Source organism: Haemorhous mexicanus, chromosome 5 (genome assembly GCF_027477595.1).
Source record: "Haemorhous mexicanus isolate bHaeMex1 chromosome 5, bHaeMex1.pri, whole genome shotgun sequence".
Lineage (NCBI taxonomy): Eukaryota > Metazoa > Chordata > Aves > Passeriformes > Fringillidae > Haemorhous > Haemorhous mexicanus.
The window spans coordinates 71,063,541-71,090,674 of NC_082345.1; the positions used below are offsets into that span (position 1 = coordinate 71,063,541).

The 27,134-nt window shown below is 38.7% G+C and overlaps 1 long non-coding RNA gene across 3 annotated transcripts in view; it reads left to right on the top strand.

The window, feature by feature from the left end:
* Positions 1-26,539, top strand: part of LOC132327872 (uncharacterized) — a 57,313-nt gene extending 30,774 nt beyond the window's left edge. Inside the window, exons 2-3 of one of the 3 annotated variants that reach the window (XR_009486637.1) lie at positions 13,467-13,565; positions 18,492-26,539. This is a non-coding gene — a long non-coding RNA (uncharacterized LOC132327872). Of the gene's footprint in view, positions 1-13,466; positions 13,566-14,254; positions 14,650-18,491 lie in introns of those variants that run through there. The other 2 variants (XR_009486638.1, XR_009486636.1) reach the window with 2 other exon arrangements.
* The last annotated feature ends 595 nt before the right edge of the window (positions 26,540-27,134 follow it).

Sequence of the window (27,134 nt, forward strand, 5' to 3'; positions counted from 1 at the left end):
TTTTTAATTGCATAAATTAATCTGATTTCTGTAATTTCTTTGCTCTGAAAAATGCAGTAACAAAATAATAGAGTAATAGATTCCTATGATTGGTTGATAAGAACAGAGCACAGTGGTCAGAGATACAGAAAATAGAAAAGGACAACAGAATGACAAAAAAATCTGGTTGTTTGGTGTTTCTTTTTTCTAATTTTTTTTACCAGCTCAGGAAGCAAAAAAAAAAAAAAAAAAAGTTTACTGTTGGGAGAATATGACTTCAGCTCACTGTCATAATTAGAAAGAAAACCCATGTACAGGAGAGCAATAAGAGTCTTGATGAAAGTTCAAGGAAAGATCAGAAAAAAATGAGCCTGGAAGAAAAGTCTTAATTGTTTTTGTTGTTGTTGTTGTTGTTTTTGTGTTTTTCCTCATCTAATTTTGGATTTTCCCTTGGGTAACTAAATTAACCAGGATGCTTTTGGGGCTGTTGTGAAGACTCAGTGGTGTGAATGACACTCTTAGCTCAGCTGGTGAGCTGAAACTACACAGTGATGGGGAGAAATTTTTAGGGCATGAGTCCCCTGTTCAGATCAGAAGAATGAGATAAATAATGCTCTATAAATAGGAATTTTATTTTTCCTAATAACTGTAAAAGAAATTCAGGTATTTAACTCAGAAAAAAGGATGTAGACTTTCATAAGAATCTCAAAGATGTTTATGTAGTTGGGATGCTGGGACAGTGATGGCTTAACTGAGGTCTGTGGGGTCTGTTACTGGGAAAGATGAGGAACAGGAGAGGTGTGCCTGTGGAAAAAATGGAATAATAATAATAATAATAATAATAATAATAATAATAATAATAATAATAATAATAATAAATGAGCCTTAAGCCTCCTTTATGCACGGAAACTGAAAAAAAACTAAGTGCAAAGTGAGGAGAGCTCAGACAAGGAGAAGAGGGGCTGCTGTCAGAATGGAGAAAAGTTTACACATAAATATATGTTTTTTAATGTTTCTGTTATTACAGTGACCCATATTTCAAGGAGGGAAAACAAAAACATGCTGCTTCAGAGTTCCAGCATTAGGTAAGGTAAAAATCTGGACAGAACATCTAGTGTCCAAGAACTAAAAAAAAATTATAACTATCAAGCATCTTTGAGGAAAAACAAATATGCAAAAGAAAACCCCAAAGGATTCATCTGTATATGTGTGCTAATGTTTAACAGATGCTGGCACTTACAGGAGTGTTATGAGAATTAATTAATGACTGCTGCTAAAAGGAAGCCAAGGAAGCAGTTTTTTTTCCATATGATGAACATATTGGAAAAGAGGCAATTTTCCCTTTGTTAGCTTTTTAGTAGATAAGCGAAACACATAAAGAGAAGCAAAAGGCTTTAAAATATATTCACAATAAAATCTGAAAGTAATTTAGTCATAATTCATGAGTCATATAACATCCTGAGTTTGGAGAGATACACAGGGATCATCAAAGTCCAACTCCTAGCTCTTTAAAAGACAACTTCAAGAAAAAAAAAATGAAATTATCCCATGTATTTGCAAAGCATCTGTTATTTAATTCCACCATTACTTCATGCATGAGAGAAGTGAGAATCTTCTGTTCTGTGCCTGGGACCCCCTGTCATACAGAAGTCTTGTACTTAGTGGGGGTCACTTTGTTCTACCACAATATGAATAATAATTGGCAACAGGTCTAAATTCACTGCTTCGATACTTAGATAATTTGGAAATAGAAAACTCCCCAAAGAGAAAAATCAACTCTGAGACAAGAGATAGTTTAAGGTCAATGTGCACATCCTAATCTGTGTGGTGTTTGCAGATGCTCCCTGTTTTGGCCATCCACGAGCTTTAGCTTTAGTTGAAAACAGGAGTAATAGTGACGTTTTTACAACTCTCCTTGTAACTTTCTGTCTAAAGATAGGGTGACACAATATAAAGATGCATCAATAATATTAATTCTGTGTTTATTGGACACATAATATCTGTTTCCCAGTCTTTTTCTGAATCACAGGATCATTAAGTCTGGAAGAGACCTCCAAGAGTATTGGCCATTGAGTTCAACCATTAACCAAACCCACCACTAAGCCATGTCCCCAAGTGTCACATCTACTCATTTTTGAACACTTCCAAGGGACAGCAGTTCCATTGATGCCTCAGGTTTTAGCTTTTATATTTTTCAGATTCTGTGCAGTCTGGGCTTTAGTGTGTGGATCTGGGCATCATATTAGGGGATGGTGAGCTCTCTGCACAGAGCAGGGAGACAAAAAAATTCCTTCTCTAGCTGGGGATCAAGGACAAGCAATACAAATTTCAGGCCCAAGAGCATAAAAACAACTTGGGCTGAAGAGAGAAAAACAAGAAGGATGGGACTTCATAATCTAAAGCTAATAATTGGACAATTAACTCCAATATGCTAATGGACCAAAACTTATAAAAGTGTGAGACCCTGTGACCAGTCATCCAATTTAGTGACCATTTTGGTTCATCTTGGGTGCAGCCCTGGCTGGGCTCTTGTGCTGACCAAGGTGTATCAGTTGAGGCCCCCTAATAAATCCCTACTTTATTCTTTAACTCCATCTAGTCTCTGTTCTAGGTCAGCTTTCAGGAGGCATCACCATCACTTCTCTGGTCAGCCTGTTACAATGTTTGACGACCACTTCAGTGAAGAAATTTTCCCTCACATTCAATCTAAATCTCTCCTGGTGCAACTTGAGGCTGTTTCTTCTTTTGTCCCACCATTTGTTACCTGGTAGGAAGCTGACCCTCACAAAGTCCTCTCAGGGAGCTGTGCAGAGCAAGAAGGTCCCTCCAAGCCTCCTTTTCTCCAGGCTGAGCCCCTTTCCCAGCTCCTCCAGCTGCTCCTGGTATTCCAGACCCTTCCCCAGCTCTGTTGCTCTTCTCTGGACATGCTCCAGCCCCTCAATGTCTGTCTTGTATGGAGGGGCCCAGTTCCAGACCCCAGTGCAAAACAAGAGATTGAGAAGGAGAAGAAGCAGCACCCTTGATGTTTGTACCCAGGCAGGAACCAGACCAGTTTGCAACAGAGTGGACCGGGGATAACACCAGTGCTTTCGACCCAATCCAAATTTTAAAAGTCTGTTTTGTGGGGCAATTAGCACTAACTTTATTTGCAGAGTAAATGAATGTTTGGGCTCCAGAGAACAATTGATAAAACTGCTTCTGAACATCCACCACTTTCCTTTTTTATTCCCCTGGAAATTCAATGTGAAGTTTCATGGGTGATGTAATGATCTAAGAAGTAATAAATTTTGGAATTCAGTCAAAGCTTTTACTAATCTTTAGGATTGCAGAGAGATTTCTTTTGCCATGCAATGTGACATATTTATAAATACATAAAATTACTTTTCCCAGTAGTGTTATTGCATGACCTTTTAACCGTCTTTGCACAGCATAAATATTCTTTTTACTATTAATGAATAACAAGGGTTGCTAAAGCCTTCCATGCAGTGACTTTTAATTCTCTTGCTGGCAAGAAAGTCTCCTCAGGAAACCCTCCTTTATTTAGATGCATGTAACACTTTGACCCTTCTTTCTGTCTTTAGGTGCCTAACAGCACCTTTAGAAGTGGTTTAAAAAATCACATTTTGATTCCATTTAAAATCAAAAGAACTGCAAAGGCTTGTGATGAATGGTCATTGTCATATATGCATTGTAATAATAAAATAATATCAAAGAAAATCAAGCAAAAGTCTTGTTAACTCCTTAGTTCAAGTGGAAGTTTAGTGTCTTCTGTCATTTCTCACATTCAGTTTTTCTGACCAAATTTTCAAAGCAACCTGAAATTCCACATCTATGGAAATAATAACTTATTTCAGTGTTAGCCTTTCCAATGTTAAGGTTATTCCTTCACATTTGACCTGGATGACATTTAACCTTCATCTTATTGCAAACTTTGTCCTTATTTTGGTGTTTATAATGGACTATCCAGTAAAAATAAAAAAAAGGTATTGTATTCTCTTTGCCTTTTCAACAATCTTTCATACATCCAAAGACACCTCTACTAAACATATTCTTTTCTTCAGTCTCCCTTAATAGATTCTGATTTCTAAATTTTTTTTTAATCTAATAGCTGCTGTTGATTTCCTTTTCAAGGTTTAATGTTCAATTATGTACATGTTATCCCATCTGATAAATCATAGGAACATTATTTCCCTTTTATATTAAAAAATTATAATTGGTGATTTAGTTGGGCAAAAAATCCAAATGTTAAGGGAAAAACAATTCTCTTTTGATGAGACTGAAAAGCACTGTTTCAGTTTTTTGCCTAAGCATCCTATTTTTGAAAGCAGATTTTTTGGAAGATTGTGGGGATTTTGGAAACTCAGCATTTTGTCTTAGAAGAAAAATTAAGTCAGAAAATTTACAGTGACTCTGAGCAATTTCAGGAACTTAAGAAATTAATTGACTAAACATAAAGAGAAAAAGGGCATAAGTCTGCTGAGAAAGACCACAAAGGAAGGTGGGCCCTGAAGGGACATTTGGTTGCCTCCATGGTGAATGTTATGATTTTAGTACTGGCTTTGTGTTTCCAGGAACAAAGTTCAGCAACTTGTTTGCTGGCCAGCAATTCAGAATGCTGAGAGAACAGAAAAGTTTCTCATTGCAGTTTCCCACCTCCACTGAGCTGATTCTCATTTTGCATCCCCGCTTTCATATGAAAACATCACAATTTACAGAGATTTACTATTATTTCCTGCCATATTCAGAAGTTATTGTTCAAATTTCCTTCTGTCTTACAAGGGTGCACTTCTATTTATCTAGAAGCACAAGCCAGGGGCCTTAATAACAATTAGGTTCCTTGGACATAAAGACAAATATGGTGCTAACTCAGAAGAGTTTACAATACACTCAATACACAAGTCAATACTATTTTCCATTGAGCTGATGTTCTCTAAGAACAATGTTACATGTGATAAAACTCCCCCAAGGACAAAAAAAAAAAATTAAAATAAAAAAATCACAGAGGGCTTTGGATTTTTAGCTGTCCATATAATTGATTTTTCCTTCCATTAGTCAGCCAGATGAATATTTCCTTTAACCTCTGCTACTGCTGTGTCTTGCATTGTTTGTTCTTTAAGGAGAATATTTCTGCACAAGGTTTGCACAAAATAAATGCACAAAAGTTGAATATTTGTAAGCCTGCAGACTCCAGCAGAATGTTTAGAAACAAAGGAAAGTGTTAACAGCTGTGACAATGCTGAGTACCTGCTCCAGTGAAAGGACTATTCCTCAGTTTATAATTGTCAAAGAAGCAATTAACAACAGCATTTTTTCTAGTAAAGTTCTTCTAAAGAAATCTGTGCCCAGCATAAAAGTAAAGAACTGGGTAATCAGGGACATGGAGAAAGTACAAGGATGCAGAATATCACTTCTGTGTAGGATGCTGCTTGTTTATAGCTTTTTTCTCTACATTACTCAGAAAAAGCTCTTTAGTGGGTGTGGACCATGTTTAAATAGCACCTGTGGAGGCCTAATCTTTCAGTAAATAGCTGTCACTATAATAATATGTTTGAAAATAGAAAAGGGTGCCCAGGTTAAGGGTTGGATAAGGCAGACACAGAAGTAAAAATAAGGGGAAAAAGAACATTATTTCCAGAATAAGGAAAAAATGACTTTTGGATCAATGCACAGTACTGTATTTGAGGCAAAACTTCTGTAGGTGTGTTTGAGTTCTTATTGCCCTTTCTGCATAAGTTTTATTCAAGAAAAGTGTATTTTCATCCTGTTGCATGAATTCTTTCCTTTCCCATCTGCAGCCATACCCAGATTCTAACTGCACAGGCAGGCGATTTCAGTTGTCTTAAACTTTATTTTACTGATGTTCCTAATAATTGAAAAAAAGAAACATTTTTTAAATTTAATAATGAACAATAATAATCAGCTCCATCTTTATTAACTGCCATCCTCAGGACCCCAGAGACTTGGTCTCAGGTTCATGAGGCCCATGGTCTTGATGGACTTGAAAAGGGATGCAGGAGGAAGTGTCCATGGGAATGTTCCCTACACCTCCTGCTCAGACAAATACAAGAAGTGTGTTTAACATCTTGTGCCAGTGGACATCTCCTGATTGAAGGCTTCTCCAGAGTACAAAGGCTACAAAATCTGAGCTTTCACTTCATCCTCCTCTGCCACCCCTAATTTCCAAGGATTGCTCCTCTGAACAGCACTTCCTTGCCCAAAGCTGCAGTTAAATCCTTGTGTGTCTGTAGGCATTCTCTGCCTGCAGTGACACAAACATAAAATCCCAATTCACTAAAATCCATGCATTTCACACTTCATATTGATCTCTTTTGATTAGTTTTCCTTTCAGCTAAAAGAAAAGAGCTTGTCAAAATGCCAGAAGATTCTTTGTTTCTGGAGTGCAAAAGAGCTTTCTAGAATACAGGGCAGACTGACAGCTATCATTTCTTTTCCCTGCAGACAGAGCAGATTATATTTCCCAGCATTTCTTGGTGCTAGAGTGATAAGGAAAAAAAATCACTGCTGACTCCTGATAGCAACAAAAAGGCATAAGATCTAAGGAAGTTCTGATAATTTAAGTGGTGAACAGAGCAAACTGACAGGTTATCTTCAGAGAGTCAGCAAGGTGCATGGATATGATGAAAGAGTTTAACTTGCTTGAGTGTTTGAATGCAGGATGATCAGCAAATGAAGGGAATGAGACCTAAAATTCATTGTAACCTGCGTCATCTAGAGGCCTCAGTGGAAAATAATAATTATTTGTTGCTATTTTGCCGACTGCTCACTAACAATTGTTAATCACTGCTATTAGGCTGATTTCTGGCCTTGACCTCTTTTTAATAAATTGAGATCTTTCCAGCACATCATCTTTTATCACAGTTCTGTTCTGAAACACTCTGTATCACCTTCCATTGGAGATTAGCTCTACTAAAAGAGAACTCACCTGTCAATTAAGACTATCAGCAGTAGCTTTTCACACCAGGTCCTAGTAGAGGGCACATGAAATCATAAGTCAGATTTCCTTTTTACTGTTTTGGATATATATTCCTATTTAAGCCAAATTCTGCCATTCTGTGAAAAAAAAAAAAAAATATAAAATAGGACAAAATGTTCAAGGCGAGGTTGGATGGGGCTTGGAGAAACCTGGGATATTGGAAGGTGTCCCTGCCCACAGCAGGGTGTTGGAACTGGATCATCTTTAATGTTCCCTCCAATGCAAACCATTCTGTGATTCTGTGACTGCAGTTGTTAGTTTTCTCTGTGATCTTCTTCAGCTTAAAAACACAGGCATTTCTGAATTAACTCATGTTTATTGTGCAGAATGGGGAATACTGCAGAACATCTACTTTCACTCCCCATCTGGTAACTAAGATATGTTTGGATTTTGACAACTGAATACCTGAGGGTCATTTCACAGTGGGAGTGAATGTACATTGCAAATAACTCCTGGTCATGGCCCAGCTTTTACACAGAAGCCATTGGATTGCATTTTCTTCCTGCTGCTCCTCCTAATTTCACCCAGATGTGAGACCCCAAGGTTCATCCTTAAAGCCTGAGACATTTAAATTAACACTTTTCATCTTTCATAGAATTTCCTAACCAAAAGACCCCGTGTGGGCTGTCTGACTGCTGCTGGCTCTGAGGTACAATGAGGACAGTTTACACACCAGGTTTTATCTGCTGAATGGCAGAGATTTTTGCCCTTGGAAAGAACTATCCCAGCCTGTGCTGCTCAGACTGATGAGCTTCCTTCATCTTCAGTGCAAAGCCAGAAGTTACACTGGTACTTATCTCAAAGCTCTAGACTGAATGTGAAAGTGTGCCAAATTCATCCTGCCTGGAACAGAAATTCAGGGGAAAGTCAGTTTGCATGTGGGTGGTAAATCTGGCCACGTGGAGAATCAGCAGGCATGTGGAATGTGTGCTGCAGGACTTTACTTTGCATGCCCAGAGCCATCACCTGGGGTACAAGATAGGCAAGAGTCTAATGGGATGAGCCTTCAGAAAAAATCAGAGCTTCTGCAACCTGATTTACCCCAGAGAGAGGTAGGAGGAGATGCCTGTGTTCTCTCTGTTCCTTTTCCTGCAGTCAGTCCAACAGAACTTGAACACACATAGACCATGACAAAATTTTTCCAGGAGTGAATTCAGCAGGACTTTGATGGGGTAAAGCAAACTGTAACACAGGCAGACATCACCAGAGTCTGCTGCAATCCACAGGTAGCCTTGTTTTAGTGTAAGACATGCCACTCTTGGGAGAACATACCTTTTTTGTGGATAAACCAAAATGGACTTGCTGATCTTGTAGAATTTTTCAATTTCAAAATATTATGATTGCATAAGAAGACTGACAGCATTTGCTACCAGCAAAATAATGCATCTCTGTCCAGAAAGAACAAACTTTCTGGTTCAGCACCAAACAGAAGGGAGGAAAAATACCCTGGAATAAAGCAACCCACTGCATTTGGTTTGCTGTGTATGTTAAGCTTTGCCATCATTACTATGATAGATCCAAATTAATAATCTTTGCTTAATATTTATTCTGATTTTTTCTGCCTGTGCAGAGCAGAAATGAGTGGTTGAATAGATCTTGCTTGTAAGGATGCCCAGTTGTAGTGGAGCTTCCTTTAAGCACTACTTTATCCTTTATAAAATCTTGTTTTGGGTAATTTCCCCTCAGCAACAGCACAGCAGTGAATCATAAAAGAATGAAGAAGTGACAGCTGATGCAGTGCTAAGGTTGAACCTTGATTTCCAGCTAAAGTTTCATTTTAGCTACTAGTCTCCATCAAGAGGCTCTGTTGTTTACTTTTAGGCAATTTGTTTCATGTCTCTCTGCTCCTTTTCCTCTGTGTTGGTCAGGCTTGAATTTTCAGCAGTTGATCAACACGTCTCACAGGACTCTGGTGAGAGAATCTCTGCAATACTGGCAGGACACCAATAAATAAGTGTGTGCTAAACCAGAGCCTTGTATCCTTTTCAGTGTTGATCTGAACGAAGGGCTCAAATGATGAAAGGGGAAAAATGCAGAGGTTGTGAGTCCTGGAGAGACCAGAGTGGAAGGTTGCATTAAAAATTTGGAGAAACAGTTTGAATTGTGATTCATGGGGAGTTTCAATACTAATAAAACCCAGTATAAACTGTGACATTTCTGGGTAGGAAATAAAATTCATGTAACATGGAAGTAAATTACTAGACAGTAGCATGAGAAAACAACATAGAAGTTGACATTTTACAAGCATGGGGGTGGATGGTGCAACCACGGAGCAGAAAAGGGCACATTCCCTTCTGGGTGTTTTAATGGGATGGTTATATGTCAGTCTCAGGAGCAAACTGCTCTCAAATGCTCAGCTGGAGCCTTTTTTACAGGGCACTGAATAGAAAATAAGAAGATCAAGAGAAGGGCAATGAAAGATCTAGAAAGCTACTGTGCATGTGCAAGGTTTGCTTTACCTGGAAAGGGGAAACTTCATTCAGTTGCCAAAATATACTTCTCTAGAAAAACTGGAGTTGCCTTATGCCATTCCTAGTATCTGCAAAGGTCAGGCCAGTGTGACAGAAATGGAGAAATGGAGATGAGGCAAGATCAATGAGGCATCTGAAACAGTGCCCCACGTGTTAGTATTTGGAAAACTGAATCACTGGCCAGAAGATAGGAAAGAAATATCAGAATCTTTTAATAGCTAGGAGACAACAACTTCTTCTTCTTCTTCTTCTTCTTCTTCTTCTTCTTCTTCTTCTTCTACTTCTTCTTCCTCTTCTTCTTCTTCTTCTTCTTCTTCTTCTTCTTCTTCTTCTTCTTCTTCTTCTTCTTCTTCTTCTTCTCCTCCTTCTCCTCCTTCTCCTCCTTCTTCTATTATTATTATTTATATTATTATCCAGTGGTACTAAAAGTCAACTGAATCCATCACTAGTCATCCAAGAGTGAGCTGAACTGTTCTCCAGGATGTGTTCTCTAACTTGTTTAGATCTCTCCTGACTAAAAGAAGACCTTTTCATGTCCATCCAGAGACACCAAAACATGGCTCTCTTGCTCTCAAGCTGATCTCCAGGCTGAGATCTCACTTATCTGAACCACTCACTGTTCTGGTTGGGCATGGATCCCCCAGAGGTCCAGTGTTATTTCTGTCACCCTTATGAAGTGTTTTTGACTACCTCAAAGCTTTTCATATGGCAGTGAATGCACGTGCATATGACATTCACATAGAAAAATTTATCACCTGGAGACTGAGCTGCACGTTTCCCTTCCTGTTAGGACTGTAAATGATGTGAGGTTTGCACTCCAAAAGGAGCAGGAAATTCCTCGAAACAAAGAGCCCTCTAACAGCTTCCTAAATTGCCTTGTAGGTTGACAGATCTCCATCTCCATATATGTGAAAATGTAGACAGATCTCCATCTCCATATATGTGAAAATGTCATTGAATGAGTTTTAAGATAAAAATTCCTCAGAAGTATTGTAAACAAGGTGCCCCGATGAAGGCAGGAGTGATGAATCTCCCTCCATGTTCTCAGAAGGCTAATTTATTACTTTATAATACTATCTTATCTTAAATAATACTATACTATGCTATACTAAAGAATACAGAAAAGATACTGAATGCTGAAGAGATAATGAAAACTCCTCACTCTTTCCAGAGTCAAAGATACTGAATGCTGAAGAGATAATGAAAACTCCTCACTCTTTCCAGAGTCAAAGATACTGAATGCTAAAGAGATAATGAAAACTCCTCACTCTTTCCAGAGTCAAAGATACTGAATGCTAAAGAGATAATGAAAACTCCTGGCTCTTTCCAGAGTCCGGACACAGCTTGGCCATAATTGGCCAATGAGTGAAAACAACTCACAGCAGAATCCAATGAAACAATCACCTGTGGGTAAACAATCTCCACATTCCACATGAGCACAACACAGGAGAAGCAAGTGAGATAAGAATTGTTTTCCTTTTCTCTAAGACCTCTGGCTGCCTTTCAGCTTCCCAGGAGAAAACCCTGGGAGAAGGAATATTTTCAGAGAACGTGAATGCCACACAGGAGGGTACCTCAAGATGGATGTGTGGTTCTCTGATGTTGGGGATTTCTTTGCAAAGTGCAGATATGTTTCACAGAGTATTGGAATCATCAAAAGCTTTAGATTTGAAGGGATTGGAAGGATCTTCAGTTTCCAAACCACCTGCCTTTGTCTGGGACACCTCCCACTAGACCAGGTTGCTCATTTCTTCAGAGGACATTTTCCCAGGATGAGAGTTTGTGCCAAGCCACAATGAAAGCCAGGAATGGTTTCTCTACCCAAAATGAGAGAGTGAGCCAATCTGTCACATTAGGCATTCACCTATCTCCAGAGTATGAGCTTTTGGAATGACTAATAATGAATCAAATTCACCTGACAATGAACAGCTCATTTACCCTTCACTGAGCCTGTTTCTCCACCCCAGCACCACTGAAAAGGTTTTCACAGCAGCAGCTCACACAGAGAATCTTTCAATCACCACTGGAGACCAGCATGTATTTGTATTGATCCAGGAGTTGTATGAGACTATAAGTCATGTGAGAGTTTTGATGAAAATATCAGAGCTGCTGTCACTCTGAACAGCACCAAAAGTTGGTCTGCTGATCTCTAATCAAAGTTTTTGGGTATGCTTCTATGACAAAGCCAGTAATTCAGAGTGAAAGTTCTCCACAGGGGCCAATGTCATATCAATCTTATTTAACATCTGCTTAAATGTTATTCCTGCTATCTACAATCAGTACACAAGTTCAGCTGCTCAGACAGACTACATCTTGCCCCTCTTAGCTCCTTGATCATGCCAGTGAATTATTCCTGTCATTTTCCTCACCTTTTTTCTCTACCTTTACTCTTGTCTGTCTTTAGACTTTGACTGTGTCATATTGAATTTAGCTTGAATTCCAGCTAGTGACAAAAAAAAAAAAAAAGCAAGTTTGCTTTGTGAAATGCCTCACACAATTTCAGGGTGTCAAAGGGAAAATCGACATTTGCTCACCAAGAGTGAAATGCCTGCATGAAGACAACCCATCACTCCTGTGCTCACTCCCCATTCTCCCCCTTATGCTTCTCAAGAAAAGTGATACTTCATGATAAATTTTGACACCACGGAGTTTACTTGATAATTTCATTTCTGGGGAATGTTTTCCCCAAGTGCAAAGATTAACATGGAGAGAAGGATGGAGTTCTTTGCTAGGGGAGATGAGTTTATTGGCACTGCAAAGTTGAATGGGAAAGGTATGAGAATTGTGGTTTTCTTGCACAAGAAAAGGCAGTGGTGTGTGGCCCAAGAATATTTCCAAAGTATCTCACATGATCTGATTTAACATTGCTTGATTATCTGCACCTGTGGCTTTAACTCAGGAGAAGGCTTTATAAAACTGCTTTTAAAATTTGAGTTATTGTCTCCATTAAATTGGCTAAAAAGAACCAATTCATTACACTAAACATTGTGAAATGTCACAACTGCACTGGTGTCTTCAGCATGTACCAGTCTAATATAAGGGAAGAATTTCAAGTAAATATTGAAAGCTAAATTATGACCCTAGAGCTAGCACTGCCTCATCCACTAATTCAGTATAACTATAACCTCCCCTTCTTTTCCAGGAAGAATTATTCTTAAAGAAGCACATTTAACATTTGTTTCAACCTCCATGTTTTCATAGTTTTGTATAGTCTGCCAAAAAAAAAAAAGTATCAAACATAATAAAAAGTCAACAAAATACCAACTTTTATTTTACTGTTTGTATGTAATGACTAATCAGCTCTATAAATTCCCACAACTCTGCTATTCTAGGTACTAACAGGTTTTGCATAGGCTGGACTGATCCTTCTCAAGAGTGTGAAAACAAGTGAATAACTTATTATTATTAGAGGTGTTGATTTTATTCAGACTCTGCAGTAACAAGTTTTCAGGAAATTTGTTAAGGCTGCATTTATGCTCAAAATTCTCATTTTTAGAATTCTGGCAATCCAAAAAAATGTTTAAAAATCCATGTTAGTCATTTAATGTGCAGCTCATTTCAATATCTGGAAATCTGAAAAATAAATAACTACATCTGAGCAGGTCACCCTGACCTCTCTTGATAGTCAGTAATGAAAAATAGGCATTTTCAGAGGATGATTCATAAAATCTGTCTCATCTCCAGTTTTAGAATACTAGTTTACTCTTTATTTTTCCCTTTTTCTGTCCATTATGTCCTTTCCTCAAGTAGGGTCAAACTCAGGCATAGAACATGCTGTTAAGATGTCCCAGCTGCAGCAGGTGGATCCTAATTCTCATCAATTTATGAGTTATTAGGAAGTTTTACACATATAAGACCTAAACTTTGATCAGCAAGAACTTTAAGAACTCCAAATCCTGCATCTAGACAGCAAAATCAGCCATAAAACAATCTGTCCAAAAGGTAATTCTGCTTCCCTCAAACACAGACTTCTGATGGATTAATAAATCTTAGAGTAAGTATTTTGATTTTCTTCATTATAGGAGTACCCTGGCATAGAAAATCAGGATGACTCCATAGACTCAATCTGTTGGATTTGCAATACTTCTGTGTTTGAATTGTGATGGAGTTTACACACTGAGGTAATCAACAAGTCTCAGAATCTACTTTATATTACTCAAGATAGATTTAAAAATTTCATACCAAATTAAAAAAAATACAAAGGTAAATGAAAACAGAAAAACAAACAAAAAGACATAGAGAAAACAACTCCCACTCTGCATTATATGAAATGCCAAGTAAATTTAAAAACAAATTTAAGAACCAAGTGACAAACACCTACTTTAGCAGCTAAAAGTGAGATATAAATAAAAATTTAGCTAATGGTATATTTAAATTAGGCAAGTCAAAACTAAAGGTATTGTTTATTCTTAAACAGTGATGTTTTTCTTACAAACAGCAAAATTTCAAATTCCCTATTAATTTCAATGGTTCATAGAAATTAAGCTTCAGACTGAGCCCTATAAATGTAGTGGTATTCATTAAAAATTCTCATAGAAATGCCATAAACCAACACTTGAGACAAATTCTGCTTGGCTGTGAACCAGTGCCTGTCACAGCTTTAAAAGGATGTTCTTGCTCCAATGGACTAAATGCAGATCCACCTGGTAGGACCCCACCTGATCTTTTCTCCAAATTTTGCTTTAGTTCAGTTTAAGAGGACTTGAACAGACTGCACACCATCAGTAACACAGAATTCTGACAGCTTTGGTTCCTCTTTGTCACTGTACCTTTTTTATTTTGATTGTTTGTTTAAACTCTTCTTTAACAGGACTTGGTAACCTCTTGGACTCAGAATGTGGAGGCCACCTGCCACAAGTGCCAATGGCAGTGACTCCTTCCAATACAAAGAAATTAAAAAGTAATAAAGCTAATTCTGAAAGCCACCCTGTAATAATTATGCTGTGGGTTTGCCCATGCAAAATAATTAGAGAAACGTAACACATAGTCACACACATTTACTCAATTATTCTAATCACATTTGAGTTTTGCAGATAATTCTGCAAAAAGTTTACAGTGATCAACAGCAGCTGCTCCAAAAAAAATTGACAATTGCTACCTTAAACCAGGAGAGGCAGGAATCTATTGAGGCAGGAAAAGGGAGACCCCTCTGTAAGGATCGAATTATTAAGAGATGCCTCTGCCAGAATTAAAGTGCAAACAAGACCATAGGCTAAAATTAATTGTGCAGATTTTATTTAACAGCAAATGTGAGGCAGAGAGATAGAAATAGGGAGAGGGGAGGGGAGGAGAGGGGAGGAGAGGAGAGGAGAGGAGAGGAGAGGAGAGGAGAGGAGAGGAGAGGAGAGGAGAGGAGAGGAGAGGAGAGGAGAGGAGAGGAGAGGAGAGGAGAGGAGAGGAGAGGAGAGGAGAGGAGAGGAGAGGAGAGGAGAGGAGAGGAGAGGAGAGGAGAGGAGAGGAGAGGAGAGGAGAGGAGAGGAGAGGAGAGGAGAGGAGAGGAGAGGAGAGGAGAGGAGAGGAGAGGAGAGGAGAGGAGAGGAGAGGGAGACAGATTAAACAAAGGTATCACAACCACATGGATTCCAACAGCACCCATTGGTCCTCCTTTTGGCCTTCCCAGTGGTGTGGGTCCCAGAGTGTTCTTCTGGAGGTGCCACTTTTATAGAGTCCAGGTCCCAGATAGCCACAGGGTGTAGGTGCCATTCCCACAACCTCTTCTAGCATCTCCATAAGGAATTTCTTCCTTTCTCACAGTTTGCCATGGAGGGAATTTTTGTCTGTCTAGGGCACCCAGAGCTGACTCACCAGGCCTGGCTTCCTGTTGTTGCCATCTGCTCTCATCACAGGATCCTACAGCCTCCACAGTGGAATCTTCTCTGCTGTGCTAATTCCAAACCTTCACCTCCATTTAGGCCTGGATTTAGCACCTTTCTGTTGTGGAGAGCTTCCTTCTCTGACAGTGTTTTCAGACATTTCACTGCATTCTCCAAGTGCTTCCACTTTCTGTCTCAGGACCTTTGTCAGGTCCCCCAGCTTGAGAGGGAACAGGTAGATTGCACACTTTTCATGCTGAAAATTTGAATATATTAATGTTTGGAAGAGGAAAAAAACCTGTCCAAGGATCAGCAGGCAACGTGGAAGAAAGGGAGGAAGGAAAGAAAAAGAAGAAATTATTTAAGGAGGAGAGACAGGGAGTGAGGGAACGGAAAAAAGGAAGGGAAGGAGGGAAGTCTTCAGCTCTATCCAGACAGTAACATTTATAAAGCACAAGCTATTCCAGATTTGGATATTTGAACATTTCTAGTTCAGCTAAGCAAAATATGCCTTGGCTCAATTTTACTTCTAGTATTATTATTGTTATTTTTCTCACCCATAGTATTGCAAACTCCTTTTATACATTTTAATCCTATTTTGTACTGTTCCTCTATTGCAGGCAATTTTGGGTTATTTCTTCTCTTCCTCTCTCGAGCCTGAAAAATCATCTTTTCCCATTCTATCTTCATGTTTTTTTGGTCCCTTTCCAGAGTGCTTCTGTCCTTGCTGGAGCTGTCAGTAACTCTCAGTTTCACAGAGGTAGTGATTATGTTTAACTCATTGCTTCTCTCTCTTTTATTAATGAAGAAATTAAGTAAGGCCAGGCCTTGTTTATATCCCAGCTAAAAACTTCCCAAACTTAAAATACTGTCCTTTATCACTGATAATTCCATAACTTCTGTTATGAAAATTATAAATTATATCTTGAAATAACATAAACCTCCTCTCTGCCAGCAACCCCAGTGGCTGGTGAATCATTTGGAGTATCCACATCCAATGTGGCTGTGTGGATGTGGCTGTAATCAGCAGGGCAACTTCCACTGAGACCTTCTGAGAGCTGCCAAAAGAAATCTGGATGATGGAGTCACTCACAGATTCACCAGTTTGATCTGCATCACATGAGGGCCATGGGGACCATTTCCCATTATGCTGGAAACAAACAGTGCAATGACATCCAGGACTGGACTGGCTTAATTTAAATGAGAAATCAATGGCTTCTGGGATCAGGACTGCATTATGTCCACAGATGTAGAGCACAGTTTCATTTTTTTCATCAATCTGCTTACATTAAATTGAAATAGCTGAAATTTGCAAGCCTTTTATTCTCCTTGTATTCAGGAGGATTTACCACAGTCCTCACTAAAATTTGTGTTTTTACTTATATTACTCTTCTGCTGCCATGGTCAGAGTTCCAAGAGAGAGATGTTACAGGTCTTCGCTGACAAAAGAAACATGGGATGTAACCATTTATTTCTATGTGAATCTCTTTTGGATCATCATTTCCTCTAAAAGATTTTTTTTTCCAGATGTATTATTCACCTATTTTGGAAAGTGGGAGATTCAGGCAAGGATTTGTAGATGTGCTTTGGGTACGTGTGTTTTTTTAACTCAGTCCCAGAAATAGTGTGAGGGCCTTACCCTGCATCACTGATCTCTGTGGGAATTGTAGTCTCTACTCAAAGCTTTTCTGCAAGAATTCAAGGCTGTGTCAGTGAGCAAGAAGAATAGAATGCTTGCTAATTCCCATCTTAAATCTGATTCAAATGCTATTAAATTCATGGTTTTGCCCCTAAGGAGCCAACATTCCAAAGCCAGGTACCATTAAATGTGTTTAATCAGGTTCATGCTAAAAATGATCATTCATTTTTCCCTGAGGATAATTAGTAGGAAATGTGAAGCTTTTAAAAACACAAAAAATATAGATAATGCTTTTCAATGTGGTTCATGACATCTGCATAGATGTTTTTTTCTATACTTAGAATAGGAAGTCCTACATCTGCTTTCATATGTAAAGGATTTGTTTAGGATTAAGGCAGTGTTACACTACAGTGCTGTAAGGACAGAAGAAGAGTGCCTGTGCTCTCCACCTCCATACTTTAAATGACAAATGAAATAAATAGGACAAAAACTGGAGCAGCTCAGCTCATCATGGAGGACATAAGGGACCCACCATGATTGTTCTGCTCATTCTTAAAGGATATTACGTGCTCCAAATCCTTGCTGAAATGACATTTCTTTGACTTTTGTGTGACTACACAAACTCTGATGATTGAATCCAGCAGTCTGTAACTCTCAGCAGCTTTAGGATAGAAAGGAGGAGAGGAAAGGTTTGCTTAACAGCACAAGAAAGGGTTGGCAGCAAAGCTGAGGCATCAGGCTCAGCTTGTGAGCATCCAGCCCTGGTCTGTGCATTTTACAGCCTCTCCTCACTGGGGCTGGTCCAGCCTCTCACCTCTGTACCCTTCCTGGGTGTGGATGTGAGCAGCCTGACTGAACTTAATGCCTGACCCTGCTCCTCCCCAAAGCACTGAGCCATCCTGGTGCTGACACTCCTACACTTTATTTTCCTACACAGCAGTGCCAGCTTAGCGTTTAATTTTGCTCCATTAGCAGAAAATTATTTTTTAATTATAATTCATTATTTCTCTTAATATTTTCAAGACTGGTGCTGGCAGAGGCTTAACAGAATCCAATCCCTTTTTTATTATAGAGCATTTCTAGCATTCTCCTCACATCTCCATTATGGGCTGTCACAGGCTCTGTGCACAGCACTAATGGCCTGGGTAGGCACTCATAAACATCCTGCTCATCTTAGCAGTGGTGTAATTGAGGGTAAACACAGATCAGTGGTGTTTGCCCACTCCTAACATGGGTATTGCAGGTCTGTCCCACTTCTCCCTATGTAAGCTGGGTGGCTTTTCCTGATTTGACACCAAACTGCTGCTCTGAGGTGCAGAAGAGGATTGCTGAAATCACAGCAATTCTCTGACCCTTCTTCTGTCCACAGCTGTCCAAACCTTCAGTCCTTTTAAACTATCTTAAAAAGGACTGAAGGTTTGTTTGCTCAATAACCACATAAGTCATGCTTCCTAAATTTATGGAATTTACCTGGAATTTGTCGTTCAGTATCCTTTCAGGCTTCTTTTTTTTTAATGTAAGTATAATGATGTGTTTTTCTGTGATACTGGGTTTTCCAAGGTTTCTGAGGTTAGAGTAAAAGTGCACATCTTTAGTTTCCTTTCAGCTTCTCTCCTGGCCATGTTGTGGTGTGACCATGGTGGATTGACCCTGGATGAATGCCCAACAAAACTACTCTGCCACCTCCCTCCTCAGCTGGAAAGGGGAGAGAAAATATACCAAAAGGCTTCTGCAAAAGGTTGAGGTAAGGACAGGGAGGGATCACTCAGCAATTACTGTCACAGGCAAGACAGACTTGGGGAAAATAATTCAATGTATTACCAATCAAATCAGAATAGGATGATGAAAACTTAAATTTAATCTTAAAACACCTTCCCCCTACCCTTCTTAATGGGTTTAACTTTATTCCTGAATTCTTTACCTCCTCTTCTCCCACAGCAGAGCAGGGATGTGGGCAATGGGGGCCGTGGGTCTGTCTTGGAGCTGGCTGGCCTTGGATCTGTAGGACACAGGGGAGGCTTCTCAGAAGCCAGCCTTTAGCCCTGCCTGCCCTGCCACTGACAAAACCTTGGCATGCAAATCCAGTGGAGTGACATTGCTGCTGAGACCAGCTTCCCACAGGTGCCTCTCACAGGTGCAACCCAGCTTTTGCTCTCTCAGGGAATTCTGTTCTCCTCCTTCCATTCTTTCTTCACCACATAATTTAGAATTATGAACTCCAGTTTGACAGCAGAGCCTGGATCCTCTTTATTCTTTCTAGCATGCAGTGATATAGTTTCCATCTTGTACTTGAGGGATGACATACAAACTAAATTTACCAAACAAAAGTAGTCCAGCAGATGTAAAAGAACTGAAATCACCAGTTCATTATTCACTGCACAGAGGCAGTCACTGGCTCTGCATGTGATAAACAGAGTGACTTAGTTTAATAAAGTACACAAGCTTTGAGTTGAGGACCATTTTAGTCCAAAATGCTACAAATATTAGGGCCAATTCTTAAAAAATATTGTTTACTAGAAAACTTGGGCAGGAAGAAATTTACAAAAAGAAAAAAAAAATATTTATATTTTTTAAAAATATAATTTATCCATTACTTCTCTCATCTTAGAACTTGTGTGTGGTAAAATTTAGAGAACAATTCTATCAATAAATTCAACTTTTTCTATATGTCATGATAAAAAACGAGTGGATTTTTCAAACTAAATAAAAGGACAATGGTCTTACTCACAAGGGCTATAAAGAACTGTGGGTGGTTTGGTAAGAACATTATACATTTTTTTTTTAAATCAGATTTGCTGTAATAGCTTTGCAAGGTATCTGTCTACTTGCAGGACTAAAGCAGGGAATAGTACACTTAGCAGGAGCTTCATCTTGACTTGTTGATTCCAGCACTGAAAATACTGGATTGTGAATTCATCTGTGCATATTAGCACAGGGAACATCAGAGCCTCAAGTATTTTTTGGAACTAAGGAAAACAAAGAACAGAATTGTCCTTCCTGCCTATTTCCTATTTTCCCCTTCCCCTCTCCCCACTCAAAGGTAAGTGTCCAAAATTCTATGAAGGTCTCTGTATCCATCTGCAGCAGGGAAAGATCTTTACTTTCTTGACTGTTTACTCTTTCCCAACTGCATTTCCTTACAATCTGTGAGGCCAGAAGAAAGACAATATCAACATGTTTGATATTAAATTCCCAGTGTGCCACTTCTTCCCTTACATCTCTAGGTGGCTTTGGCTAGCTTGGCAATGGTTAAACACCATGAACTCTCAAATTTGCTTTAAATAATTATACACTGGAAGGGTTACATCAAGAGGTGAATGCCTATAATTTGTGCTGTGCCAGTAGCTTTCAATTAAATCTCAATTTGATCTCTTGGAGCATCCTGGCCCAAATTTGCAGCTAATTCTACCTCGGTCTTCAGAATTTAATCAAGTATTTAGGATTGAAGAAAGTAATTTCTTAGGTGCTGCAATGACTTTGTAATCTCCCACAATGAGATGCTGCAATGATAAACATGAACAAAACTAAAAACACATTTGGGGTGGGATGTCTGAGGGGGAGTCATAGATCATATATATGTTCATTCTGTATTTGAACTACAGCAGGTGAAGGGGAACACCTGTCCTTTTTGGAAAGACTGACAGAATTGGAAATACATTGATGTTTATGTAAAGCAGCTAGTGAAGATCAATTAAGGTGCAAAAAAGAAACCTCCACAAGATTAAAAACTTTGTTAAAAAATAGTAAAGATGAAATGGTAGAAAGGCATTTCAAGATTGCAGTAGATAATTCTGAATTTTTAATGCCTCACAGGATTGGAATCAGTATTTTTCCCTCTTAACTGAGGGTCAATAGAAATGTCAGCCACTGAGGACTGTGGGAATAACTAATTTAACTTGTGAAACTATGATATGCAGTCTTGTCTGGACCCTGCCTTCCCTGAGCAAAAGAAAACAGTATTTCTGTACACCTTATATTTCCTTTATCCTGACTAGCAAGATGCAACAAGACAATCTGAGGTGGCAATGTGAAATCATGGCATTTGTACCTGTGTGGCCTGGACTTGTGCTGCTTGCTTCTGTTTGTGAAGTGTTCTTCACATCAAAAACGAGCACCACCCAACCCTTGGGATTGCTGAGAATCTCAGTGTGTGATGAATGCACGAGCACTTCTCTGATTGTCTCTCTGTGAAATACATTGAAATATCACAGCTAAACGAGGGGCTCTTTCCCAACCAATTTGCTGACAGCATGAAACTTGGTGCTAACAAGAGTTTTGCAATTTGAATGAGTTTTAATCAACCCTAAATGGAGAGTTTCTCTGTGTGCTGAAGTTATTAGTCACATTCCCTCTGATTCCAATGATTCAGGGTCATACTATAAAGGTGCTATGTTACTTCTGAAGTACAGAGAAATAAACAAGAAGTTGCTGCTGCTGTCTATCAGGTCCTGGTTTGCCATTCATTTGGATCCATTTCTTCTTACAAACACATGTATACACTTCATTTTGAGCCTACAATGTTTTCCAGCTAATGGGATACTTCTCATAAGGATTATAGCAGTGGCCAAGCTCTAAATTAAATTAAAATAAACACTGAACACACTTATCTATTTGCTCTTGGGTGTCATTAACACAAGGTTAGGAAGGATATTTTTCCCACTGGAAGTATATTTATTGCCTTACTCAACTCCTTAGGCAGGGAAGTTGTTTATTCAGCAATTATAACTCCCCTTTGTTATGTTTTCTTTTGGTTACTCTATTCACCTCCCATTATCCCTTGTTTTGAAAACATTTCCTGCAAGAAATATCCTGTCTTTATCTGTTTCAGTTTAAGTTTCTACTCTGCTCCAGCTCTTGTTCCACTGAACTTCAGATATGTTGGGATATTAAGTAGATATCAGGCAAGACGACCTTTGGTCAAAACCAGGAATCTGCTCAAAGTACCAGAAATGTCTTGGGACTGCACAGACCTCCAAAGTGTGTGTGTGAGAGACCTGATTTTCCAGTCAGCTTTGAGGTATTCCTCACAGAAGGAAGGATAAGTAAGACATTTGGTTGAAACCCAGGGGATGAAGTAGTGGCTGTGGGCTTCATGGCTGCACTTTTCCTACACAGATCCATCTTCAACATCTTGTCTACAAATACAAACTCTGAGTAATCAAGGGAGACAGGCAATGAAAGGCCTCAGTCCATGTCATTGTGATTTGGAGAGCTGAGAGGTTATCTGAGCCACAGAACTGCAGGATGCTCAGGTTGTAAGGGACATCAGTGGATCTATTCCCACCTCCCTGCTCAAGAAGGGTCATCCCAGAGCCCATGGCACAGGACTGAGTCCATTTGGTTCTTGAACCTTGCACTTGCCTTTGCTGCACTCTGTTCAGCCCCTCTTTGCCCATCTCTCCAACCTGCTGAGGTCCTTCTGAAGGGTTGCACAGCACTCTGGGCTGTTGGCCACTGCTCCCAGCTTTGTGTCACCAGGGACCTTGCTGAGGAGGCATCTACCCAGTCACCCAAGTCATTCATGAACAAGTTAAACTGTTCTGGGCCCAAGCTAAAGAAGTGCCTCTTTTTCTAAAATTAAATCTGAGATCAGGATTCCATTTCTCATCTCTCTGTGTACCAGCAAAGGGACTCTAAATAATATCTGCAATAAATGCAGCTCATATTATGATCATTACATCCAGAGGGTTTGCTTTTCACTTAGCATCTTTCCTCTCCCCAGAAAAAGACACTGAAGCTCTTTTCAAAATCATATATGATATGGAACTTTTTAAATGCAGAATTAACTGTTCCTAGTGATATCTCCCAGTGCAGACATCCCCCCATCCAGAGACACTTCAATGAGCACATCCTACAGGAATTATGTAAAAGACTCTTCTAAAGGAGGGATGTGTTTGGGGTCTCCTGCTGACATTGCTCCATTTTATTAAAATCCTCATATTCCCCTAGAAAAATAGGCTAGAATGCAGGTGTCTGGCTTCTCAGAAGAATGAACTTGACACAAGGATGCTCAGATGTCATTCTTCCTCAGTTCTTCCCACTAGTGCTGTTCTACTTTGCATTTAATGTTCAAAAGTCTTTGGAGACAAAGTGAATTGGTGCTTAGCAGGGTAATCAGGACATGTGCTCTAGAAGTGGGACACCTGGGTTTTTTTTTTATTTCAATGTTAGTGAACATTTAATTTGCAGAGAGTAGGACACCAGCCATAGGGGAAACCAAAAAGGATAACAATCTTCCCAGAAGTGCACAAAATACAACATAGTGGGAATGCAGACAGGAGGCTTGAGATGTTTCCTTCATCTCCCTGATGGAAATTTGAACTCACTATTTCTTTCAGCAGGGTGACTGTCTTTACCTGCAGACCATGATGAATCAAGACTTCATTTGGCTTTCATTTTTGCAAGTATCTTAGTGATTATTTTTTTTCTTTGCAGAGCGGTTACATAGTTCAGATTTTCTTCAATGGGAAACAACAAACCCAAACTAAAATGCAGGTTTTACAACTCTGTCTTCTCTCCCTTCCCCTTTCTCAGTTCAGCAGCCACACCAAAAGGTCCCTACTTTGAGCAGGCTCTAATCGTCATGATTAGATTCCCAAAGAATGGCTAAAGAGTTCCTGGAAATCATTTCTAAAATCACCACTGCCACTAAGGACTAATTCCATTTTTATAGCTCTACATACATCCTGAGCAGCAGGGTTTGTTTCGGTGTTTGTGTGTGAGCACAGCCTTAATGCAGGTCCCACATATTTGTGATCTCCCCTGTGAGCTGCAAGGATGGGTTCCTTCACCTGAAAGCACACATAGGTAGGCATTCTTCACATGTGAAATGTCAATTTATGACTACTAGAGAGGCATATTTATTGTTTGCATGCATTTTCCTAACCTCCCTCCTCACCGTTCTTATCTGCAAGCAAAATCATTCAAAAGATAAGAAAAAAATGTCAAAAATGCAATATATTTTTTTTCAGAATTGTTCATTGTTATCTGAAAATGCAACTCCTGATGTACATATTGGAGTTAAGTGATGATAAAACCTTGGGCAAAATAAAAATAAAAAAAATTAAAAGAGATGAAAAGAAAATAATCATACTGACATTTCCTGGAAAATTGAATGTTCTTTTTGTGCAAACATTGAAGACTGGTTTCATTACTGAGTGTCAAGAGTTCACTCAATAGCAAAAGCTCCTGTGTGTCACTCAATCTACACTTCAGCATTTTTCCAACAGGAACTTGCTTTGTGTAGGGGATAAAGTACTGGGGTAGGTGTAATGTTAAATGAATAATGAACTTATGAGACAGCTGTTAAGGTATTATAACACCTTTTTAATTACATGGGCAATAGGATCATGGTATGCCTGCTGAAACTTAAAAAAGCACTACCTCTTGACAAATTCTAAAATATTTCACTGCCAATCAAACACTGGACTGCAGCACCCAAGTCTGCAAAAACATCGTGGTCATTTTGTTCTCCCCATTTATGATGTTATCTTCACTTTAGGTCTGAAAAGCAGTTGTCAGACAAGTTGACAATTTGGCATTACAGCCTCAATTCTGAAGTCTGGGAGATCAATCTCCAAGCTCCATTAACTTCAAATTCTTGGAAGACTATAATTACATGAGTGTTAGTTTTGCCTTGAAAGCCAGAATGAAGACTTCATGGCTTGAGTGGAGGAGAGGAAAACCTTTTTCACATTTCTGCTCTTAGTTTCCTATGTGTCTTTAGTCAACTTACTGCTCTTGGGAGTTGTGTCTCAATTCATTACCTGTGGTCTTCTGCAGTGAATATTGAAATCTGTGTATGAAAAACATTCCAGGAAACATCCTCTTACCACCTCTACCATTTGTTACTTTTCTGCCTCACTGCTTACAATCACCTTTGACACAGCATTACTCACAATGGACTCAAAAGATTTGTAAACAATTTTCCAAGTTATTATGTTCATTAAGTCTTTGTCATAGATTTATATGCAATGAAAGCTGGTTTTGTTATGGCATAGGAATATATCTGACTCAAATACAGCCTAACTATTTTGCAGTTCCACCTGTAGGCACTACTCAATCATCTTTTTTATTATTTTCAGGGCCCTGAGTTTCAGAAAAGTAAATGGCTTATTGAGAGGTGAATTAAAAAGCACTGAAAGTAGAGGAATGAAGGCAATTTCCAAACAGGATAGGAATTAGCCAGCACATGAAACTATTTGCCAAATAAATAAAGGTCAACATGAATGTCTTGATGTTTGAATAGATGTGGAAAAATAATTTCAACCAAAAAAACCCAAAGCCAAGTGTTTTGTGTGGAATGAGATGTTCCTATTAGCAGAAATAACCTGTTCTTCACACTTTTCTGCTCACCACTGTCAGTAACAGATATGTGCTCTTCAGTGGAAAACATGTTTCAAGCCAGCCAAGAGTAGAGCCAGCCTGACTAATGTACTACCTAGCACCCCAAAACATTTGAAACACACATCTGATATAAAACAGAGTGCCATCAGGGTGTTTAAAATCCTACTGAATTAATAATAAATAGGTCCCTTGCATAAAAGCTTCAGCTTGACATTCACTTGTGATCTGAGTTTGAGTCTTTTCTACCACATCTTCACCATTCTTTTTCTGTACCAGCCAGGTTTTGAAGCACATCCAGGGTTTGGTAGCAAATGGAGATGCTTGGGTGGCTCCCGCTCTCCTGTGTGAGCTGTTTGCTCACACAGGCACTCTCAGGTGTGTCAGCAAGAGCTGGAACTTTTTTAGCATTTTCAAATATTCCAGATTCTTCAGTTATGAGACTTGTGAAATTTGATATCCAATTTGGGCTTTTCAGGCTGGAGAATATCAGTGTGAAAACACTGAGCCTACCAAACACAGGGAGGATTTTTTCTTTTCCCAGCAAACATTTATGTTGTGCTTTCAAAGGGGAAATTCATGGTAGCATTTCAAACAAAGTCATAATACATTCTAAGCACCTGTTCCAAATCTATCAGAACATCACTTTAAAAATGTCTATTGGCTTTCATGAAACTGGAAAATTATTCTGTGTTTTCACAGACCTGTTATACTGATGAGCTTTTATTTTACACCTTAAAACTCATTATGAACAAGAATTAAACCTATAACTGTTTGCTTCTCCCCCAAAAAGTACACTGCTGTTATTCTATATATAATCTTTCCTTTTCTACTATGAACCACTTTGAAATATCAGTGACTGTTCTGGCTGTTCCACAAGACTGTAAAAAGTAAAACAGTAGGAAAGTAGCAGGGTGGGCAAACATAATGCCTAAGAGAGGGATGAGTAATTAAAATAAAACTTGTGCGTTGCGTTATGTTAGCCTAACAGTGCTACTTTGTCTTTTTATTCTATTGGCATTTAGAGGGAAAAAGGAAATTCTAAGCAGTACTAAACTAAACATAGTTCATGAATACAAAGTGTTTCTGCCAACAAAGCAGAGATTGCAGTTTATAGAATGCAAATGAAAAATTGTTACAAAATTCTATTTTTCATTAATCTGGAAGGCTTTAGTATATCTGTGGGGATTATCTAAGTCTACGTTGTGTTGACACGGGTTTTCCGTCTCTCCTAACCATTTTTTTTTTTTTGGTTTCTGAGATATGTAAGTAAGAGATTTACCTGGTTCAAACAAACAAAAAAGGCACTATTTGGATATACCTTGAATTTCAGATGCTCCATTGACTGGGGCCCACGGACCATTCCTTGAATCTGATTTGGTTCCTTTTGAGGTTAAGCTCAATTTTCAATATTTTATGGTCTAATTTTTCAACTAAGGATAACTTAAATTAGTTAGTTTATAATTTTAATCTTCCTCTTATATAATATGCAGTAATTTTTGAGTTCTAATTCAGTTTATTTTTGTTTTGAGAAGTATGGACAGTTCCATAATTTCAGGGCACTAGCAAGGCTTGGTAGAGTTTACACAGAGAGTTACTATATTTAGACAATCAAAATTGTTATAAATAGAATTTAAAAATGTAAAAAATAGCTGTTACTTAAGAGCTATTTTTTTTCCTCTTATAATCTTTCTTTTTCTATAAATTTTCAGCTGTTGAAAGATATCATCTTTTGTATTTATGGAAACTAGAAAGCAAAATATTTCATTAATAGCTGAAAATAAAATAATTTATCTTTTTTATTAGTGGTTGCTTTCAAAAGGAAAAAAAAATCTTTTTTTTCTCTAAACATATTTATTTGCTGAAAATGAAATTTATAATCAGGGGAATAAAAT